Source organism: Hetaerina americana, unplaced genomic scaffold, assembly GCF_022747635.1.
Source record: "Hetaerina americana unplaced genomic scaffold, ioHetAmer1.1.p SCAF_29, whole genome shotgun sequence".
NCBI classification, from domain to species: Eukaryota; Metazoa; Arthropoda; class Insecta; order Odonata; family Calopterygidae; genus Hetaerina; species Hetaerina americana.
The window spans coordinates 5,181,019-5,202,801 of NW_027286863.1; the positions used below are offsets into that span (position 1 = coordinate 5,181,019).

General features: G+C 43.3%; 1 protein-coding gene across 2 annotated transcripts in view; it reads right to left on the reverse strand.

Annotated features, from left to right (window-relative positions):
* The window catches only part of LOC139689927 (uncharacterized), a 313,079-nt gene that overhangs the window by 142,764 nt on the left and 148,532 nt on the right, over positions 1 to 21,783 (reverse strand). The gene's annotated exons all lie outside the window — the stretch shown is intronic.

Below are 21,783 nucleotides of genomic sequence, written 5' to 3' on the forward strand. Positions count from 1 at the left end.
AGACGACCCTCCAATCGTCCGACCTACGGACGTGAGACACTCCCTCGTTGGGAGATGGGACACGGGGTAGGTCTCTAATCGCCCAGCCACGTGTTGCATTCGGACGAATCCGTGCACCCATATGGGCGTGGCGGGTTTTCGTATTCCCACCCCGAGCACCATCTCTCCTGAGGGGAGTCCTCCGGCCAGCGATCTCCGATCGAAGCTCCCGCACCATTCTCTCCAGCATGACAATACGGGCCCTTAAAGCCGCGCATTCGCCAGTGCCTTCGAGCATGGCAACAGGGGACCTAGATGAAGCCATCTTAAATAACAACCGAGTTCCCAACAAAAGCTAACTTGTATACGCTACGCTAAAATTTCTAAGAGGGGTTAGTTAAATTTACCTCAATCAATAAGTTACCCTTTGGAAGATAGTAAAGAAAGGAAAGAAAAAAGATGGTAAAGAAAATAAAGCACTCACCGATAACCCATTAGATTCGACGGACAAAAACCACCGCAAGCCACTAAGAGTACCCACTAGGAATACCACCAAACTATTAAAAACTAATAACAAGCAACACAAAAACTAAATAAACTTAACTATTTCACAAACTTAAAGCTAACACTAAACTACACTTCACTAGGGAAGAACAAACACAGAGGTACAGAAGTATCAGCAGGCACGCAGGTAGTCTCAGGTAGGGTCGAACCGGTTCTAGGGAGCGAGCTCGAGCACGTCTGTTCTCGGCAGAAGCCAGGCAGAGAAATGGCGTTCAGGCATAATCCCAAGGATGGTAGCGTCGCACCATCGGCCGCTCGACCGAGTACGTGAACCAAATGTCCGAACCTGCGGTTCCTCTCGTACTGAGCAGGATTACTATCGCAACGGCTGGTCATCAGTAGGGTAAAACTAACCTGTCTCACGACGGTCTAAACCCAGCTCACGTTCCCTATTGGTATTATAAATTATTATAATGCTGATTATTCTAATGCTGGCCATTCCAATGCTGTTTGGTGAAATTAGTGGAATAATTAAATTCCCAAGGGAAATGACCGGTGAGTAAAAATGGTCCTTTACCAACTTGGGTCGAGAATATGGAAGTACGATTTTATAATATAATATTTTAAATACGCCTTAACAGAAATCAACCCCGACGGTGAATGATTCAATTAAGTACTATCATTATCATACTATAATGAATATATTACTGAGTCCCATGAGAGTTTTTAAGGTATTGAAATTGCGTAATTACCGCTTCACTTATATATGACTCAATGATTTCCATACCGTACATTTATCAAATTGCTGCTCCGGAAATCGTTCTCATAACTTATAATTAATGTCAGCATAAGCTAAAGGAAAATGACTGCTTCCTTGAATCCATTTCACTACCCGTTAATCGGCTGCGGTGACGATGATCCAAGCCATGGATTTTGCACTTTAATTAAAAAGAGGTGATAATTATTACGATAAGATGGCTCCGGCGATATACATTGTGCATCCCTGGGGGAGAAGTCCTCAGGGCAGGTGCGCTTTCGATCTGGAAGACACCGAGGTGGCACGAACGCGTGTGCCTGCGAACTTGGCCCCGCGCACTTGAAATGAGAGGTCGATCGACGGGTTTGATTGGCATTAGCCCACTTAGCCACCGAACCCTCCCACTCGACGAAGGCCACACCCAGGGCGCGCTCCACGGACTCGGCAACCCATTTGCTAGCGGAACATGGGGTAAGGTGTGGAGGGGGAGGGTGCTCCTTGCGATGCAGCCAGCGCGCAAACGCACGTCGCCCGCCCAACTTTCCTTTGTTTTTTCCCCCATCCCGCGGCAGAAACTCTTTGTCCTCTCTCTCCCCCGTGTGGACGAGCATTGCGATGCGAACCTCTTTGACAAAGGGACTCGCTCCGTTTTCCAAAAGACCGGTCCAGCCGCCACCCGCATTTGCCGTTTCCATCCCCCCGTTTACTTCCTCCCCCCCACTCCACCCCCTGCACCCCTCCCCCAAAGCACAAACAAACGCTTACTCGACGGCCGGCGTCTTCTTCTCGCTCGAAAGGTCATGGGCTTCCCTCCCCCGTCCCTCCGCGAGCACCTCCCGCTCACCCTCGGTACGAAAGGGGTAGTAGGGGGTTGGGGGAGTGGGGAACAAAAGAATGGAGCTGAAGTGGGTGGGAGGGTGGAGAGAGGGATTTTGGGCACTCAGTCTCACTTTCCGAAGAGAAAGACGACACCTTATGAGAAACGGTTTTTGTCGGGAGAAGGGGCGATGCGAGTGACTCACCGCTCATTGGCATTCCGTGGCTGGCGCGAATGATGAGCAGGAGGAGGATTTTGGCCGGCCGCACGACACAGTGTCCTGCATCCCCGGTCGGTCCTCCTAACTGTGATGCGTCCCTCCCGAGTCATCAGTGTCTCTCGTGATTGCCTTAGCGAGCACACTCCGAGAGAGACATGGAATGCACCTTCCGAGACTCATTCCTCCGATTCAGCTGTTAGATAATTTTAATTGTTCTTATGGGTGATGGACGAAGATTATGAGTTTGATAAGCGGATCCCCTATTACCCATTATTATCACTCCAATCTGCCTAGAGAAGTTTTATTTTCAATAAACTCTGATAATTATTATGCTGCTTCTCGATTTTCGATTGCACTACATGCTTTTTCAGAGCGGCCTCCACTTCCCTTCATCAAATGGAATTGTGTTCCTCTCTAATTGTGTTCTCTTCCTCCTATCACAGTATTCAACAGCTCAATTAAAACCTTTAACTCAATTCATCGACACTATTCAACATGCCATTGAAGCACTTTTTATGTGCCCTTCGAGAAATATTCAAGAAAAAGTATTTTCCTGCTTCGTCATTACTTAATTTACCTATCACCTACTCCTTCCTGTTTGATTATTCTCCAAACATGCGCAAGTCTCCTCATTACCCTAACAATATTATTAATTAAAAACTTCAAATTTTCATTTCATCAAGAGAAGTCGTTTCTCCGGAGGAGACCGACTGGGAAAATTTTTCCCATCTTGCTACTCTGCCCATTACCCTCCAAAATAAGTATTCCTCCTCCTCTAATGTATGCCTTAATTTGATGTTTCTTGTTGTAGTATTTAGGGGAGGCTGCCGTCAGCTGAGGTTATTAGCGCCATTAGGGATGGACAGGTCAGGATGAAGAGAAACCCGGCGTGGGCATTAGCCGACAAAATACGCAAATGGGGTCTTGACAGCTTAACGTCCCATCCGACTGACGGCGTATTCCCTCAAAGTGCCATCGACAAATCATCTCAAGTAGGGATCGGGATACCACTGGAAAATATCTGCCGGGATTCGATCCCGGGCCCTCAGGGTGGGGAGCAAGTACGTTAGCCACCGCACCAATCCGATCCCCTTGACGTTTCTCTTTCCTTCATATTTATTGATAACCTCATTACTGAAGTCTTCTTACGATTTACTTCTATCATCTACTTCTCACAATGGCTAACTCATGAATTCCATTATCACTTGGGTGACTAGTTAACTAGACCTCCATCGTTTCTAAATCTGCCCATCTTAATAAGCTTCCCACCAATTCCATTTCAATGGTTAAGCCTTAGCCAAGTCTCTCTTTCTCCAACTCTACAAGGGCTGTATGTTCGCCAAAAAGGGATTTCCTAAGATAGGAAACTGGCTCTAGCCGATTATAACGATGGATTAGACGCGATGGTTTCCCACGCGGTTCAGACCCCGGCGATTATAGGTATTTAAAGGTATTAAAGATATACCTAGTAGTGTTCAACTAGAAAACACCACTTTCTCTTTGAGTTCTCTGGGTAGAGCTGTGGATTTATGAGTCTTCCACTATGAATAGGTCAATAGTATTATTGTTCTGTTTCTTTTAACGCGCTTAAAATATTAGCTCTGGCAAATTGGCCATCATTCGTTCAATTATCCGAGCAGTTTGTCGTCCACTCTAATGAGAGTATTCCCTTAAACTGACCCCTTCCTAGAACAAAAGATGAAAAAAAATGTTCAACGCAAGCATGTTCATTCAACTTACTCCATGAGCGTGGTATACCTTCGAAGTGTCTTCGGAGACATTTATAAGCAAGTCAGGAAAGAATACGTCAACCTCAATCAACGGAGGCAATTCCAAATCATGAATAAATATTTTCCTAAAATGGCAGTATCCACCCATTTACCTATTTATTCGAACAACGAAATGATTTTTCTCATTATTTTCTCAAGAAGGAATGGAAAGAAATATAATTAAACATTCTTGTGATTGCGATAATAATTAAGAATTATAAGTTCAGTTTTTCTCGATTACGCTCGTCTTAATTTAGACTAAACTCAGGCGCGCGTTAATCGCCGATCTTGCGGAAGAATAATTTGTTAAAAAGCTGAAGAAGTTTATTGGCGAAAAGAATGCACGCAATGGACTCCAGATTCAAAATTCACAGAAAAATCATCATACTTATATCAATGTTCAAAGTCCGATGTAAAGGTCGAAGTGCTGTTTTCGGGCTAATGCAAAATAAATAAATAAATTAAAATGAGAACACTCCCATTTGAAAATTCAATTCGAACTTTTGACATTCTAAAATACAATATTTAAAGCATATAGTTTTCGAAAATAAAGACATATATGAACACTATATCCCGCAAGCCGCCGAGCAAGGGCGTATGGCGTGGGGTGTTACATGCAGCGGGAATACATGCACAAATATTAGTTCATTCATGGATTTGAATACATATTGGCTCATATTCAGTGAAACGCTATCTCATATCATTTCTATATACATTATTCCGGGTAATTTAACAATTGGTTTTTAGGGCTAAATCACTAAACTTTTTATCTTTAAACTAACATTTTGGCATCTTTGGTTTGGTGTTAATATTACCGCCCATCGTGTGTAAAATGAGCGGTTAATATAATCTGCATGTTACGGTGTGGATCTCTCTCATATTATCCAGGTCTTCGAATCTGTCATTATATGTAACTGGGTGCCACAATCATTTCCTCGAGGTCACAATAAAACAGAGATGTCCTGAACATTTCCAGCAGTCTTAAAACTCTTTCCAGGTCTATTCGTGAATCCAGAGGTCCTCGAACTGATTCATTGGGCATAGCCATCACGCTTATTCTATTTTCGTAACAACTTTTGACAAAACTCACGGATTTTCGTTGTACATTTCCAGCAATTCCCAGCAGCACAAAGGTAAGCCTAGATAGCACGATAAAATAGGCCTCATCTTTCTTTTGCAGCTTTCATACTTGACAAACATATAACATTAAGCACCTAATGTCATTGAGCAGGGGTATATTATGAACTTGGTGGTGCGAGAGGTCAGCGCGGAGCGTGAATAGCTGCAGACCGGAGAATCGTGGGTTTATCTCCGGTGATGCCTCTGGACCCCTTCCAGCTAAACGTTACCTTTGTGGTTCTCTAATTACCAGATCTTCCTGGGAAATCAACGGCGAATATACTGGACTTCATTTCCCTCATTCTAGCATGTGGTCTAATCTACCAATGTATGTACTCGTAAAGTGTGGTCCATGTAATCGTCTCGTCATCACGAATAAACCTCGGCTTCTTGCGGTACTTTTTCAATCCGTGTCTCATTTGAGTCCTTCCTTCCTAGAGGGAATCTTATGCTGCAAATAGTTCCTCTGGTAATAATTGCTTTCTTCTCAAAATAATTGGCTGGACACGAAAAAAGAATCTGGACACAGGTAAAGAGCAACTAGGAAAACCTCTGCTCTTTACCTGTGTCCAGATTCTCCCACAAGTCGGGCCCTTTTGAGTGTGCGTGTTTCTTGAGTGCTTGTGTGTGTGATTGGTCTGTGGCAGTCACAAAGTGTGTGCTTGAGAATATCCTGGAATCTTTAACGGGGTCTACTCTACAGCCTCGTGAAGGATTCCATCTCCACCTGAAATTCTTTAACAGGGTCTCACAGCCTCGTGAAGGATTCCAGCCAGGATGGTGTGCGTGTGGCTGTGTGTTGGTCCCTGACGCGGATTAATTTCCCGTAAACCACCACAGAGGGTATTCTGGCCGAGAGGTTGTGGTTGGTCCCTGACGTGGTTCCCGTTAAACCAACACAACAATTAGTCTGACGAGAGATTGGCAACTAATTTTTACGGCCATTGGAGTTTTCTTCCCCATTCTTATTTAGCTGAGAGGCCGTAGAGCTCATTATTTCTTACCAACATAACTCTAGTTTTCGTGGGATGTGAAACTAAGGTTAAATTTATTGATGACTGAAGTAATAGAGTGTAACAGGGAGAAAATCAATGTATAAACAGCGAAATAATTGATGAATCGGATGGTTTTAAGGATAATGTCAGCATGTTCGTGAACTGTGGTAGAATAGGAAGTAAAATTAAATGGCGAGCGAGTTCCAGCAGAAAGGACGTTGATAGCGAGCGGGGGCTGTGAAAAAACGAATGCTTTTCTACGACAGTATAAATGGTGACGAATGGGTGGGCGATGAAGGAATGTGGTTCGGATGCATTGGTAAGAGACAAGTGACGTGCTTCGCAGGCAAAAAATTGTTTGAGAGGAAGGGTAACGTGACGTGGTTTGCGACCGAGTAATTCTTGGGTGAGTGTCGTTAAAGAGACAAGATGAGGGTAATTAGAACTCTCAGGAGCTAATGAGAATTTATAAAACAATGCATGAATGTGGAAGAAGTATGCAAGGAAAGGAGAGTAGGGAAGAAATTTACAAAAATCACGAAATAACTTATAATGAGGATTCTTTTGACTTTGCTTTGAAAGGGAATGGCGCGAAAATCATCCATGTGCGTACGTGTTTATAATAATGAAGTTTAACGACAAAAATGTATACATACCGTGGTCAGTGATACAGAATTTCCAAGAGCACTTCTTCAAAGCACTGCATTTATTCACTATACAGCACGCTTTGGGTTTCATTAGCAAATGGTGACAACCTTCACCAAGGTTAAACTGGATAATTTTACTAGGGTAATTGAAACGGTTTTACGTCTACACTCTCCAAAATGTGACAAAACTCTCCTTCAATAGCGCGGATCTCCGCCTTGTCATTTGCTTACGTGCATGCTTTTTTTTCTTACAAGCCTTTCAAGCAGAAATGAAATTAATAATGTCGTGCTATGAATTTAGTTCAAGATGGAAGCGTCCAAAATCTTCACTGGATTTTTTTATAGTACAAAGGTGACCAGATAAACATTTTCCACGGCTGTAATATTTTCAATTCGTGGATGGTGCGACTTCGGTGAAATAATGCAAGCGTCAAGAACATCGGCCGGTCTGAAAATAGTGTAAATAGTAAGTTAACAGTCTAATATGTTTAATGCAGAATTTTTTTCTTCGCACCACAACATAGAACGTAGATAAAACTATCATCTGGATATACGATTATCATTTTCCAGTATCGATCGTCCCAGTGAAAATATCGGGATGAGGACTATACCGCCGTTGCGATCATTATTGGGAAAAATGACAAATATAGTAAATGACGACTGCCAGAGTATTTTCAGTGCACAAGAGTATTTCAACCTATGACCTCTTTGCCATCGCCCATGTTTTGTGCATCGCCCATGCAGAAGAACATGATCCGACCATAAACTATGAGGGATATTATGCCCATTATCGTCACTACGACTGGGCTATATATCTATTCTATCTCGTACATACAGAGTATCATCCAAAAGTTTTGCATATTTCATTACGTTCTTACGGTACATTGGCTCTATTATTTATATCGCGATATCGCCAAAGCGGTAATAAAATAAAAAAGGGTGATCATTTGATATGTCGGTTCCTTCACATTTTACACCGACCTAGTATTATATGGCACACCCTTGCCTTGCCTCAGAGAATACCTCACCCTTGTTGACCTTTATCCATGGATGGTCTTCTAGCAGCACGCTTCACACACCCTTTTTGAGACTTGCAGTGAATGCAACAGATTTTTACCTTCATAATCACTTTAAGGAGCCGCAGCAACGGAAGGAAGGAAAAACCCACCCGGGCACGTCTTCGCCTAGAACCCCTCCCTCCGCTGTCCATTCCTCCACCCCCCCCGCCCCTGCCGCAGTGGGGAGGAAGGAAGGGGCGGGCGATGGGAGTGATGAAGCATTCAAACCTCATTCGCCGCTTGCGCCCGCCGAGGATCTCGACCAGAAATGCCCGACTCCCTCCCGCTCCCACGGAAACAGAGAATAAGAGTGGAAGGTGCTGCCTCCATTCAATAGGCCGAATGAGGAAGTCGCGACGGGTTCCATCAAAGACAATTAATAATTAAGAAATATGAAAAGGGAAAACCCCGATGTGTTTTTAAGCACAATTGCGAGAACAGAGTGAGGCGGGATGAGTTTTCTGCGACAATTATGATTGCAGCATCTTCAGTCAAGAACAGAGTCGATCATAGTGAGCCTTTCATAAAAATTCAAAACAAATGATTTTACTTGTGACTACAAGGGACTGTTATTATGTCTCCATACTATATATGTAGGCAGATTGCAGCACCAAGATATAAGGGAGATAAACAAAAGCAAAGTTCAAACTCAAACTAGTGTACTATCCAACGCCTATTATTACATGATAGGAAGGCGCGTAAGTGAACATGTGTTAGTGCAGCGACCAAATATATAATCATTTTTATAATGGATGGATATTTATACATAAATTCTTCGTTTCAGCACACCCGCTGCCACACGCCCTCGCGGGGTCTGCGTGCCTGGATGCAGATAAGAAATGCGCGCCCCAAGCCTCGCATCCCACCAATTTCAACATCTCTCTCCATTTCATACTTTGGCTCTTCTCCGATCGCACCTCCGCTACCCCCGCAAGGGCGGAGCCCGCAACTTTATATGAAATGTATCACTTGAGTTTTCTCACAAGGAAACGGATGGCACAGAAGAGAGGGAGGGAGAGAGGAGAGTCCTGCAGAGCAACTCGCAAAATAGAGCCTGATATTTTCCCCCCTTATCCTATGGGTTATCGCGTGGACGGCGGGAAGGTATTTCGTATCCTAAACGCGCATACGTGCGTGCGTGCGTGTCACCTGTTGCGTGGAAACGAGCCCTCGACAGACGCCCCTTCGGAGGTTGAATGGCCGCCGAGGACCGGGTACGTATAGTCCTTCCTTGCGTGAGGTGAAAAAATACGCGTGGATCGATTTGGGGAATGTTTTTTATGGTTAACCACCGCTGAATATGTGCCGAATTCTTAAATTTAAGGTGAGCCGGACGTGAAGAGAATGCCCAGCGCTCGTACTACATCCTACAACCGCCAGCAGGAAATTATATAAGCGGATGGATGTCGCTCGAAATGAAGCTCTTGGACAAGAAAAGTGTGATGGGTGCGAATCAAAATGAGATGAAACATAAATTTAAAACGGTGAAATAAGTGCAAACTAAAGTCTGGGGAATGTAGTTTAATGATGATTGCGATTAAGACGCAATTAAAGTGGAGTACACTCATTGGGAAATGACTGGAGATAGAATTTTGAAGATTGATAGCTGAGAGAATGCTAGGCGAGTGTGAAGGAAAAGAATGAGGGTGGCAGGGATGGAATGAAGAGAGGTTGCCGATGTGCGGAATTGAAGGGTTTATTGCTCAGACCAGTGCGTCACCATGGCTTTTCTGGTCATTGAAGTGTCCATTCAAAATTCACACCCAACATTAGATCACCACTCTTAAAAATACGAGGGTGGTTCAATAAGTACCCGTGTTTGACAACAAAGGGCGTTCCCAATGGAAATTTATGATATCACGGTATGCTGCCATCTATCAAACGACGGTGAAACAAATTTCATACTAATTTAAAGGTAAGTTTGAATTTGGCAGCCATTCGAGTAAGACGTGTTTCGTGATTTTCGCTAATATGGAAAAAGAGCAGTATCGTTCGATAATTCGCTTTTTGTTTTTGGATGGGAAGAAATGCGAGGAGATAAAGGAAAGTTGGATGCTGTTTATGGGGACACTTCGCCATCTATGACCACAGTTAGATATTGGTTCAACGAATTTAAACGTGGGCGAACATCTGTTTTTGATGAGGAGCGACCAGGACGCCCGGCAGACGTGGTTACCGAGGGAATCATTCAAAAAGTCCACGCCATGATTCTCGGTGATCGACGAACGAAAGTGCGCGAAGTAGCAGAGACCGTGGGTGTGTCGACCGGAGCGGCAATTAATATTTTTCATGAAAAGTTGGCGATGACAAAATTGTCGGCCCGATGGGTGCCGCGATTGCTCACGGTGGACAACGAGCTGATCCGGCTGTCAACAACTTCGAAGCAGTGTTTGCAGCAATTTAAGCGAGATCCGAAGGTGTTTTTGCGTCGAGTTATCAGTGTTGATGAAACCTGGATTCATCATTACACATCAGAAATCAAGCAACAATCAAAACAATGGATTTCTCCCGGTGAATCTGCTCCAAAGAAGGCGAAGATGGTCCGATCGGCCGGAAAGGCCATGGCGACGGTTTTTTGGGATGCAAATGGCGTCATACTCATGGATTTTTTAGTAAAAGGAAGAAAGATCAATGGGAAATACTACAGTGACTTATTGGACCGCTTTGACAAAAGATTGAAGGAGACGCGGCCGCATTTGGCGAAAAAGAAGGTGCTGTTTCACCGCGATAACGCCCCAGTACATTCATCCGGGGTTGTTGCCACCAAACTGCACGAAATACGTTATGAATTGCTGCCGCACCCCCCGTATTCACCCGATCTGGCTCCCCGCCACATTTTCTTATTCCCTAACATGAAGAAATGGCTCGCGGGAAAAAGTTAGCTCAAACGAGGAAGTTATCGCCAAGTCAGAGGCGTATTTTGGAGAGTTCGACAAATCCTATTCTTTGGAGGTGTTCAAAAAATGGCCGGAACGTTGGGAGAAGTGTATATTTCTAAAAGGGGACTATGTGGAAAAATAAAAAGAAAGTTTTTGAAAACATGGTTTCTTCCTTTCTAACACGGTTACTTATTGAACCGTCCTCGTAAGCTACCAGCAAATGAGTTTATTTTTACATTTAAAATTGCAACTTCGCAACATTGACCCTTGCCGTTTAAATTTATCCTAAATTCATTCACGAATTCTGTAAATTTACCACATATCATCGTCTTGTTTTTTCCTATTTTTATCCGATGGATGCACTGTTTCATCTCCTCCAATTTAGTGATATTTTCCTCGTCACACAACTTCGCGGTCTGTTGCGCAGACTTAATAATACATGCATGCCTGCAAAGGCATTACATGAACCAGGTGTTAAACCTCTCTTCTCCAGATTACTTCTCTCCACGATTATTTCGAATCACTTAACCGCCATCTCTTCCATTCCTCCCATCCTTCCCTTCACTGAACTAATAATGACCCTCTCTATTCTTATGACGAAGACATCGGTGATAGTACACACCCTAGCCGAACTGATTTCTTTTCTCACCCCTACACTACCTAGTCCAGAACCAATCACAGCCAACTGGCCTGTATTTTGTCTGCTGGCAGGTCAAACCTATTTTTATTTCGATTAGGTTCAATGATATATCATTACGTTATAAATTTCATTTGTTGAAATGTTGATGAAAACTTTTTAAAATGACTGCTAAATGCGCTCATGCTTTCCTTAGTCCTCATTTTATCCCTACAGATGGCGAGCTACTCTCTAGAGACTTGGACACAATATTGGAATGGGGCAAGGAATTGGGATTACTGCTTAATATAGGCAAATGCGCAGTTTGTTGAAACAAAGGAAGTGTCGAACAGAACATAAACTATGAAATACAGGATTCAGTGCTAACTGCGGCCAATCAAGTTAAATATATGAGGGTCGTTCTAACACCACGCTTTTCGTGGGGAGCACATATCAGGACAATATTCGGATCCACTTAAAAGAAACTTGGCTTTATTAAACGGGTGGTGGGGAAATGTAATGAGAAAGTAAAAGAGAGGTGTTATTATGCTCTAGTTAGACCTCATTTGGAATATGCCGCAAGTATTTGGGATCCTTGGGACTAAATTTGGCAAAAAGAATTAGATAAAGTCTAGAGAAAATCCGCCAGATTCGTTAAAAGTTATTATGATAAGAACGCAAGTGTGACAGGTCTCTTAGGGGATTTAGGCTGGGAACCACTTGAAGTGCGGAGAGAACAAGCGAGGCTTAGACTTTTAGAAAGGTTCAGAACAAACGAGTTTAACTATGACACTGAAGGAATTATAACTGCCCCACACTACTTGGGTAGATCAGGCCACAAAGATAAAATAAGGGAGATAGATTCCAGTACAGATAGATACAAATACTCATTCTTTCCCCGAACAATCAGAAATCATAATAGCAAGAGACCACGGCCACTATAGAATAAGGGAATAAAGACATCAATGATAACTCAGGGCAAGATTGAACGTAGCTTGGACATAAGATATATTCGTAGGTGCATGTGTGTGTTAGTATGGGGATGGTCATTAATACGACCGTAGTTACCGTTCCTTTTAATTCATATGTATCTTAATTGATAATATATATCTGCATACGCGTGAGTTGTAACGGTTTTTTCATGAATGCATACGATTTTTTGTGCAAAGATTGACATGGATTTGTGGGTTTTGCTTGCGTGTTTATTCTTAATCACGGGTGGTGAGATAACAACCCCCACCACACCATCCAGGCGGCTCGTGGGGGTACTATACAGATGTAGATCCCTCCTTGTCCACTTCTGGCACCTGATTTGATCACAGCATTAGTGCCTTATGCGATGTATTACTCTCATGCAAAAATGAAGCACCCATTTATGCTTTATTTTATGCAAAAATCTGTTCCCGGTTATATTTTGCAATTATTTTACTGAAATAATATGCTCCATGAAATGTTTTTAAATGTCTAGCGAAACTATATTCAGATTTTTCGTCTATGTCGTTCTTTTTTCTCCTCTGCTTGCCTTTTCGCAGTTTCCCCAATTCATACTCAGGATGTTTTACGCATCTCGGGCTTCTGCGACCTTTCATCCAAGTTCCTTAGAATTATCCGGTTATTTTCTATTATTATTTAACTTCTTTTTCTACTATTTAACTAGCGCATTCGTCTTCCCATGATGGTCAGGGCACCGTAAATGTACAGAGCTTTGGCGAAGCTAAAGCCGTTTATTTGCGTGCTACTTATGATGGTTAGTATTTATAGCTGAATATACAAGAAAAGGAATTGCACGAGTTGCCTGACGCATCATTTACGATCAGCGTGGAGATGGTCGTAAATGATGCGTCAGGCAACATGAAACAACATGACATAAAATATTGATTTATTGATCTGAGATCCAATCCGGTCCCATCAGCCAATTAATGACCACAAGTGTTTCAAACATTTTTACGTCAACAGAAGTGTAAGCTTTCTTGTTGACTTAAAGTTACAATTGTAATGAGTGCAGTCAACCCTTTTAAATAATTTTAAACCCCACGGCTTAGAACAGAGAAGTGTTAAGGAATTTTTTAAACATGCGCTAAAACAATCCGCATTTAACAAAGCTACCAGAGATGAATCCCTCATGTACTTGTATAACAGTTTGAAAAGTAGTAATGTACAATTCTTCAGTTTTCCGATGAATCGTTCATCAGGATAACTATTATATTGAAAATTTTCTACAAATAGTAAGGTGCAGGGATTATTCATGCATTTACTAGGCGTAAATGCATGAATAATCATAGCATTTTGAAAGGAAGGGCCAAAAACTGAAACGCTGAACAGGAAGGTAGAAGCACTATGAGGAATGAAGGAGGGAAAATCCTTTTAAAAACCATCAAAGACGCGTCAGAAAATATCCTAACTGAATCAGAAAAATTCAAAAGAGATGGATTGAATGCATGAAGGATTTATGTAGTCAAGGAATCAGGCCAGTCATTAGATATATGCTCGCAGAATGAAGATATGACGTAGATGAAGGCAGCCAAGTTGGTGGCATGCGTGATGGCGTAATTGTAAGGTAATCAAATGGACGTGGAGATAAATAAATTACCGTGAAACTACTTGAGGGTTTGTCAAAATCTAAGAGTAAATGAGGGAGCACTTATAAGGGAGGAATTTCCTCAGATCAGTGTCAGTTTCCGACCCAAAAATAGGAAAGACAGTCATTTGTGAGGACTAGAGAGCAATGAGGTTGATTTCGCACGTAGCTAAAGTTGTAATCGAGATCATCGAGATCAGAAGAGGGTAGCAAACAGGGCAAGTAATTACTAATTTAGGTTCAGGAAGTGGATAGGCACGCAGTATGCCCTAGCAGTAATGACGTCATTAATAGAGAGGAACATAGAATACAAGCAGGATGTATTTTTTATTTTGTAGATTTTGAGAAAGCATTCGATAGAGTTAGTTTTTTATGATTCATAAATTGACCGTGGAAAATATAAATCGATGGGAGGGATATCCATGGCGCGATCGTATCTCAGAGTGCGCTGACACGAGTGGCGGACGGGAAGTCGGGGTGCGCAGAGTTGGGAAGAGCGCTTGAAGACATTCCTTGAAAAACAAACTGGATTCGATTTCATATGAATTTTTCTCAATTACGAACATTTATTAAAATGGAAAGTGATCTGAAACAAATTATACTGATCTTTGCCTTAAATCAAAAACCAACTTACGCTCTTGTGAGGTGAGGAAGGATGCCGACGGATGAAAGAAGCTGACAGTAATGGTGTTGATTGCATGAAGGCGTAACAACACACAGTGGATGCCACGCCGCAATTTCTCACAACAGCGAATCATGCGACCCCAAAAATTACTAACATAACGCCTCTGGTGAGCAATTTCAAGGGAGTAGCCCCCTCTCTTTTGCAAAACCAAGTCGCTTTAGAGTTCGGCGACACCTAATGCCGCTCAATGATAGTGCCGTCCCGATCCCCGTACTTGGCTTCCCTCGATCAACTTTTCAACGCGCCGGCGACGAAATTGTCGCCCAACATTCCTTCCATGCATGGAGCCATAATAACAGCTCGTCTCCCCCTCTCTCCTTTCGGCTTGGGGAGATTGGGGCGAGCGAAGGGATATCATTACGGATCTCGGCGCGAGCGGTCACTCCGGGGTAATGGGTGCGTTTCCGAGGCGTAATTATCGCACGAAAAACAAGAGACGACACCCAAGTGCGGGTCCCGTCTCACCCCTTCTCGACCTTGATCGCCCCCCTCACCCCCCTTCACATCCACATCAAAGAGGTTGCCTTTGCTCCCGAATCGGCGAGTACCCGGAAACACAAAGGGTCAACAATCTCCCTTTATCCCCTTTTATGGGATGCAGGTATTTTGCATTGATTACGTGCTTGGGTCCATGAGTTCCTTGAACATTGGGGAGGGACCCACGCTGATTTTTTTCCCTTCTTGAAACTTGAAAGTCGATTGGTTTAAGGGCAGGATGTACCGCATGAAAAACGACGAAATCCTGAGGAGAGGGCACGGTGGTCATTCGGCTTGCATTCAGCTCAATGCCCGTGGATTTATAGCCGGGCTGTACGCAACTTGCGCGGATTGGTGCTCAAATGGGGAGTCGGTTCTCTGAGGGTCCACGAACCACGTGGCCTCAGAGCTCGGCGGGATTCCTTTTAGGCTCTGTTCTCGTTGCCTTGAGTGCTGACGAAATAAGTTGCTGTGGATTAAGAAGGTGCTCAAAGCTCCGACAAGTACCTAATGAATTAATTTATTTTCTTGTTTTTTTGCATAGGTTTACCACATCATTATATTTGAGGCATTCCAAATTAATTATATGCCTATGAATCTTTTACTCTTTACTGTCCTCGAATGGAAATATCATCGCTTCCCACCATGAAATATTTCTGATAATAAGACAAATTTGTAAATTTATTCTGGGCTGACAAAAACCCGGGTTTTTCAAAGCCCGCTTGGACGATGTTCAAAATACCTGGGTATCATCACTCAGGTTTCGTGAATACAAAAAAAGTCGGATTCTCCAGCCGTCTCTCCAGCCGAGGGTACCGGAACTTGTGGCCTAACACAAGCGGAGGATAGGATCCAAGCCCGGGTTTGAGAAGCCCGCTAGTTTAGTTTCTACTCAGGCTGATTATGACCCAGGTTTTTACCAGTATTAATTTTTACACATTCTTTTCTGTTTACTTTAATCCCTTTACCATTGGGATGGAAATCATAGCCTGATAGGTAGAAGAATTATTTAGTTTAAGTTTAAGAGATTATTTAGAAATAAGTATTTTTGGGCAAGCGTGCCTAGTTTAAACTGCAATAAATAGACAATAAAATTAAGTACTAAAGGTTATAACAAAATGTATGAATCATATCTTTTACTGCAATTTGATTTGTAGATGTCATCCACTCCGTTCTCCTATGGCTCTCCAATTCTCTGTCCTTACATTTATTCATAATTCGACTTTTTCATACGTATAATTATCTTCCTCGCGTCATCTAAAGCGGCTCCTCTTATTAACTCTCCAAAAGGAATAGTATCTATCAGAATACGACCAACCAGATTCTGTCTTGAACGCCTTGACTTCACGCGTTTAAAACAAACGTGATTTCTTCCCCATCCTTACACGGCACTCCTTCACCGCTTCACAAGCTACTCTCATGTGCGCAATCTTCATAATTCTCTGCAGGCACTCACAATCCTCTTTTTTACAGCTATTCGTGCATTTCTCACTTTTTCGCCGCGTACTTGATTTATGCCAATAGACTCCTTGTCTGCCCCTCCTACTCTGCACACTATATTTACAATTGCTTTTCACACTACATCACTGCATAAGTGCATGACAAAAACATTTTCTCTGATGAAATTGAAAAAAAGTCGTCTTATAATTTGAAAATCATCTCTCACAATTTGACACATGACGTGTCACACAAGTGTTTTTTCAAACGACATACATTCAATCCCCATTCAAATTTTCATTCTGTAATATAACTGGGATGTCATTTGCTTTCGAATGTCCACGGATGGAATAATTAATTCACTGCGTTTACATTAACTTAATTTTCAAATGACCTTATTATTATTAGGTAATCTACCGGTTAACGTAGGTTTTTGGATGGACATAATTACTGATTAAAATAATGTGTAGCTCCTAGCAAAACACAACATCCTACTCTACATCAGGTCCCTCTTCATATCTGAGTACTTCCTTCCTCCCTTCAACTCATCCAACATCCCTATCCTGTTCCTTCCCTTTCCTCGTTTGCCTAACATTCTCCCCTCAATCACAGTCAACATCCCGCTGCCGGTCAATACCCCCTCCATCCACTTTTCCTGCCTCCATAGGATTGCTCCTAAAAACCCCTCCCTTCGAGCACCATACCAAGTACTTCCTCGTTTGTTTTCTTCTCTGTCCATTTCACCTTCTCCATTCTTCTCCACACCCACATTTCAAAAGCCTCCAGTCTACGTCTATCCTCCTGCTTCAATGACCATGTTTCCGCGCCGCACATGGCTACGCTCCATATCAAAGTTTTTACGAGTCTTTTCTTAACATCCTCATTCAACGTCCCTGTCATCAACTCCCTCCTCCTTGTGAAAGCCTCTTCTTTGCCTAGCGCAATTCTTCTCCTTACGTCCCTACTACTTTGACGGTGTTGGTCCAAAACACTACCGAGATACGTAAACTGTTCTACCTGCTCTAGTTTTTGCCCTCCTATTTTGATGTTTAGCTTAGCCTTTTTCTTTCTAGAAAATCGCATAACCTTTGCTTTATTAATATTGATTCTCATCCCATACCTGTCGCACTGAATTTCCAATTCACTAAGCAATGCTTGCAGCCCCTTGGCTGACTGACAAACTAAAGCTTGGTCATCAGCAAACCTAATAGATTTTACGAATTCCCCGCCCACTTTCATTCCTACCTCGAGTTCTTCCCATGCCTCTTTAATTATTCCCTCTGCATACAGGTTGAACAGCAACGGTGATAATGGGCAACCCTGCCTTACACCTCTTCCTAGCACTGTCCATCCGGATTCCCCGTTTCCCACCCGCACCTGAGCAGTCTGAGACATGTACAGGTTGCGGATTAGCCTCCTTTCCCTCCAATCTATTCCTATTTTCTGCAGAATACTCATTAGTTTTTCCCAATTTACTCAATCAAACGCTTTTTCGAAATCTACGAAACAGGCAAATACCTCCTGGTTGTGTTCTATATTCCTCTCGGTTAATAATCTCACTACTGCAATGGCATCACACGTACCTCTCCCCTTTCTAAACCCAAACTGAACACCCCACTAAGTAATCATTTGCCCTACTCTCTATCCTTTGGTTTATGATCCTGAGAACAACTTTAGCTGCGTGGGATATCAAACTTATCGTCTTGTAGTCCTCACATGATGTAGCCTTTACCTTTTTCGGAATAGGAACTAAAACTGATCTCACAAAGTCTTCCGGCCAGATTCCTTCTTCATAAATACTACGGATCAGCCCATATAGCCTCTTCCTCCCACATTTTCCTAAACATTTCAATAGTTCCGCGGGAATGTTATCCACCCCCATGGCCTTATTTAGTTTCATCTCCATTAATGCCCTTTCTATCTTATCGTCTGGTATGCCTGGACCTAAGCTATCTTCCTCTTCGTCATATTCTTTTTCAATATTCAACATTGTTGGTCGAAGTTCTTTACTATACAGTTCTTCTATATACTCCTTCCATCTCTCTTGGATCTTTCCTGTGTCAACTATTGCCTTACCCGCCTTATCTCTAACTGTTAGCATTGATCTCCCTTTCTTACTTCCCGATAAAGATTTAACTTTGCTGCACTGCGCACCGATTTCACCCTTCCTTAGCAGACTTTCCATATCCTCGCACTGCGTCTTCCACCATGCTTCTTTTGCTTTATTCGTTGCCCGCCTCAATTTATTGTTTAATTCTTTGTACTTCATTTTGCCTAACTCTGTATTTAAATTCTTTCATTCTTCCAAATGACTTTACATTATAAAAAATATTATTTTTACAAATCGCGAACGCGCATTATGTATGACTTTTAAATTCAAGTGATATGAAAACCTTGAAAAAAAAATTAGCACTAAATGTCTCTAAAATGATCTGCCGAAGAGGTATTAACTGCCATTTTCAAATGCACGTTTTCAACTGAAACAGATATTATATAGATGAAGTCTATATTGATTTGGTTACAATTCGATAAATTTAATATGAAATGATTTAAATGATAATATCAGAAGTAGAAACATTAAATTATTTTTATATAGTACTATCCTAGCCAGAAACTGATTTAGAATAACTTAAGATGAACAGCAAGCTAACTCACAGCTATCATTATGACCCGTTATTTTGCATTTAGATCTTCCGGCACTAATATTATACATTACATTTGTTGTTACAATACATTATACATGTTATATCGTACTTATTTATTATCTTTAAACTTTGTTTGAAAGTATTAACAGAAATTGAATCAACAATAATGTTTCTGGTTATATTTTAGGATATTCCGTATTTAAGTGTGGGTGTATTTAACGAGTAACATAATTTTATTCAGCTCATCTGATCAAACACCCATTAATATTATTCAATTAAGTTACCACTTCTGAAACAATCATCGCCTCAAATATTTAACGGTTTCAATTAATTAATTTCATCTCGAAATTTTCTGAACATAAAAATCTATACCGCTAGCAGAATTATGTAAAACATAAATCGGGAAAAATTAATACTGCCAGAGGGAAATCGTTTATTTTAATCATCATCGTCCGCAAATCAATTCGGATTTTCGTCATAAATGCAGCTAAAGGTAGCATGTGTAGCTAAAACTCCCCCAAGGTTTTCCACTGAGGCAATGTATTGTCAGCGATGCCAAAAGGTATCTCAAATGTTTTGATAGATCTTCTGTTTAAAGTCACGCCCTGCTCGGCTCCGAATTTGTCCCTTAGCTTTCTATTTTCCCAGTTTATGACTATTTTCCAAATCAATCCATTTTATCTCAAAATACCTCCAAATCCAGATTACTGTTTTCCTCCCGATTCGTAAATGTCTCCTCTTTGCACCTCCCTCCCTCAACTTCAGCTCTACCATCCCCCTCCATCAACGTGTTTCGAAGGCAAACCGATCTCCTCCCGTCTGCTTCCTCATCGGTCGAAGGTCCAACGAAATTTTCTTTTAATGGCTCCATTTAATTCTACATTTTCATCATTTTATCGAATGAAACGTTTTCATATTCATTCTTTTGCGCAGCGCCATACCTCGAAGATTCCCTGGCCGTTTTATCGGCGATAAGGCCTAATATTTTTTAGGATTTGCGAAAAATAGTTGGGACCCTAGCAATCGGAGCGTCAAGTTCGCATTCGAACGCATCACTTCAGTTGGTGAGGGTGGATCCCCCAGGACACCGCGCCTTCAACTGGCTTTTAAAAATAGACGGATCGCCGGCGAAACTCCCCCAGCGAAGGTTTCCCAGCGAAGGAGCCCCGTGGTCGGCGCCTGCGACCGGTCCATCGTCCCGAGATTAGACGGGAGGGGGGGATGGAACCAAGCCTTCAATTCGACGACTCGAGCGGGTCCTCCGTGGTCATCATCATCTGTGAACACGATAAGGGCGGACACTAGCCCGCTCCATGGGAACGCGCCCCCTCCCCCGGTGGGCCCCTCGCACGCGATGCCGCGCCAATCCTCCCCTGGGCCGTTCTTCGGGGGCGAGCGCGTCTGGGATTCCTTTTCTGGGAAACAACGGAGAATTTCTCGGAACATTCGTGGGAGAGGGAGAGAGAGAGAGAGAGAGAGAGAGAGAGAGGGAGTCGTTGTTGCATCGTCTCGAGAAGTGAGGGGCGGGAAGGAGGAGTGGGGGAGGGGAGAGGGAAGGAGGAGGGGGGGGGGAGGGGAGAGGGAAGGAGGAGGGGGGGGGAGGGGAGAGGGAATATTTTGTGCGTGCCTGCTCCGTCTCGCTTTCTTTATTTCCCTCCTCTCTCTGATTCCATTTCGCCGTCCGCACCGGAATCCTCGGGGGAGTTTGAAAAGTAGTATTCGTGAGACGTTTAAAAGGGGATTTTCGTGAGCGTTGTGCGCGGCTGTGCACGGGTGTGCGTGCGTGTGTAGGTGGGGCGGTCATGGAGCGTCGCCCGCCCCGAGCCGCCTATAAACCTTCAACGATGGCCTTTCTCTTCTTCTCCCTCTGAATCATGCCCCCTCCTCTTCCGTCTGTGCGTGCCCCCTCCCCCGCCCCCCTCCTCCGCGCAAACCACCCCCCGACTACGCCAAACAACCGACAGTTCCTCCTTCCCCTCCCTCACCCCCCCGTCCATCCGCTGCCCACCGAAATTTCAAGGCTACCCGCCTCGCTCCCTCCCCCTCTCTCCCCCCCTCTCGCCCCCTTCCCTCTATATGCTACACCCCCCCACCCCCTCTCTTCATTGCTCCCTCCCGGTTCGGCCGAGTTAACGCTGGAGGGAGCGAAACGACGAGGGTCCATCGGCTCCCGCGCCCCGGTGGGAGGGGTCGTCTTTTGCTCCGATCCCCGATCTCACTTCGCACGGTCGACACCGTTCCCGAAAATCGGAATGCCATATTCTTTCCCCTTCCGCACGAATCGCCGCGTCCGGCGACCGTGCTGTCTGCCGAGGACGCCTATCTCAATGCCCCCCCCCTCTCCCCCACCCCCCGATCCCCCTCCCACGCTCTCGCCCACGGAGTCTTCTCTATTTGGATCGCCGCTCAAAATGCATCAACCGCGACGAAATAAAGAAGCGACTCGGTCAACTGACACGTGATTATTTTCATTTTACGCAAATAAATCAATTGCAACGTTGATGTTTTTCAAAGGACGAACCCTGTATATTCCTTTCTAGAAATTCAAATCGCAGAGCAAGGCACTACTTTTATTCCTCCAGCACTACTTTTATTTCACTT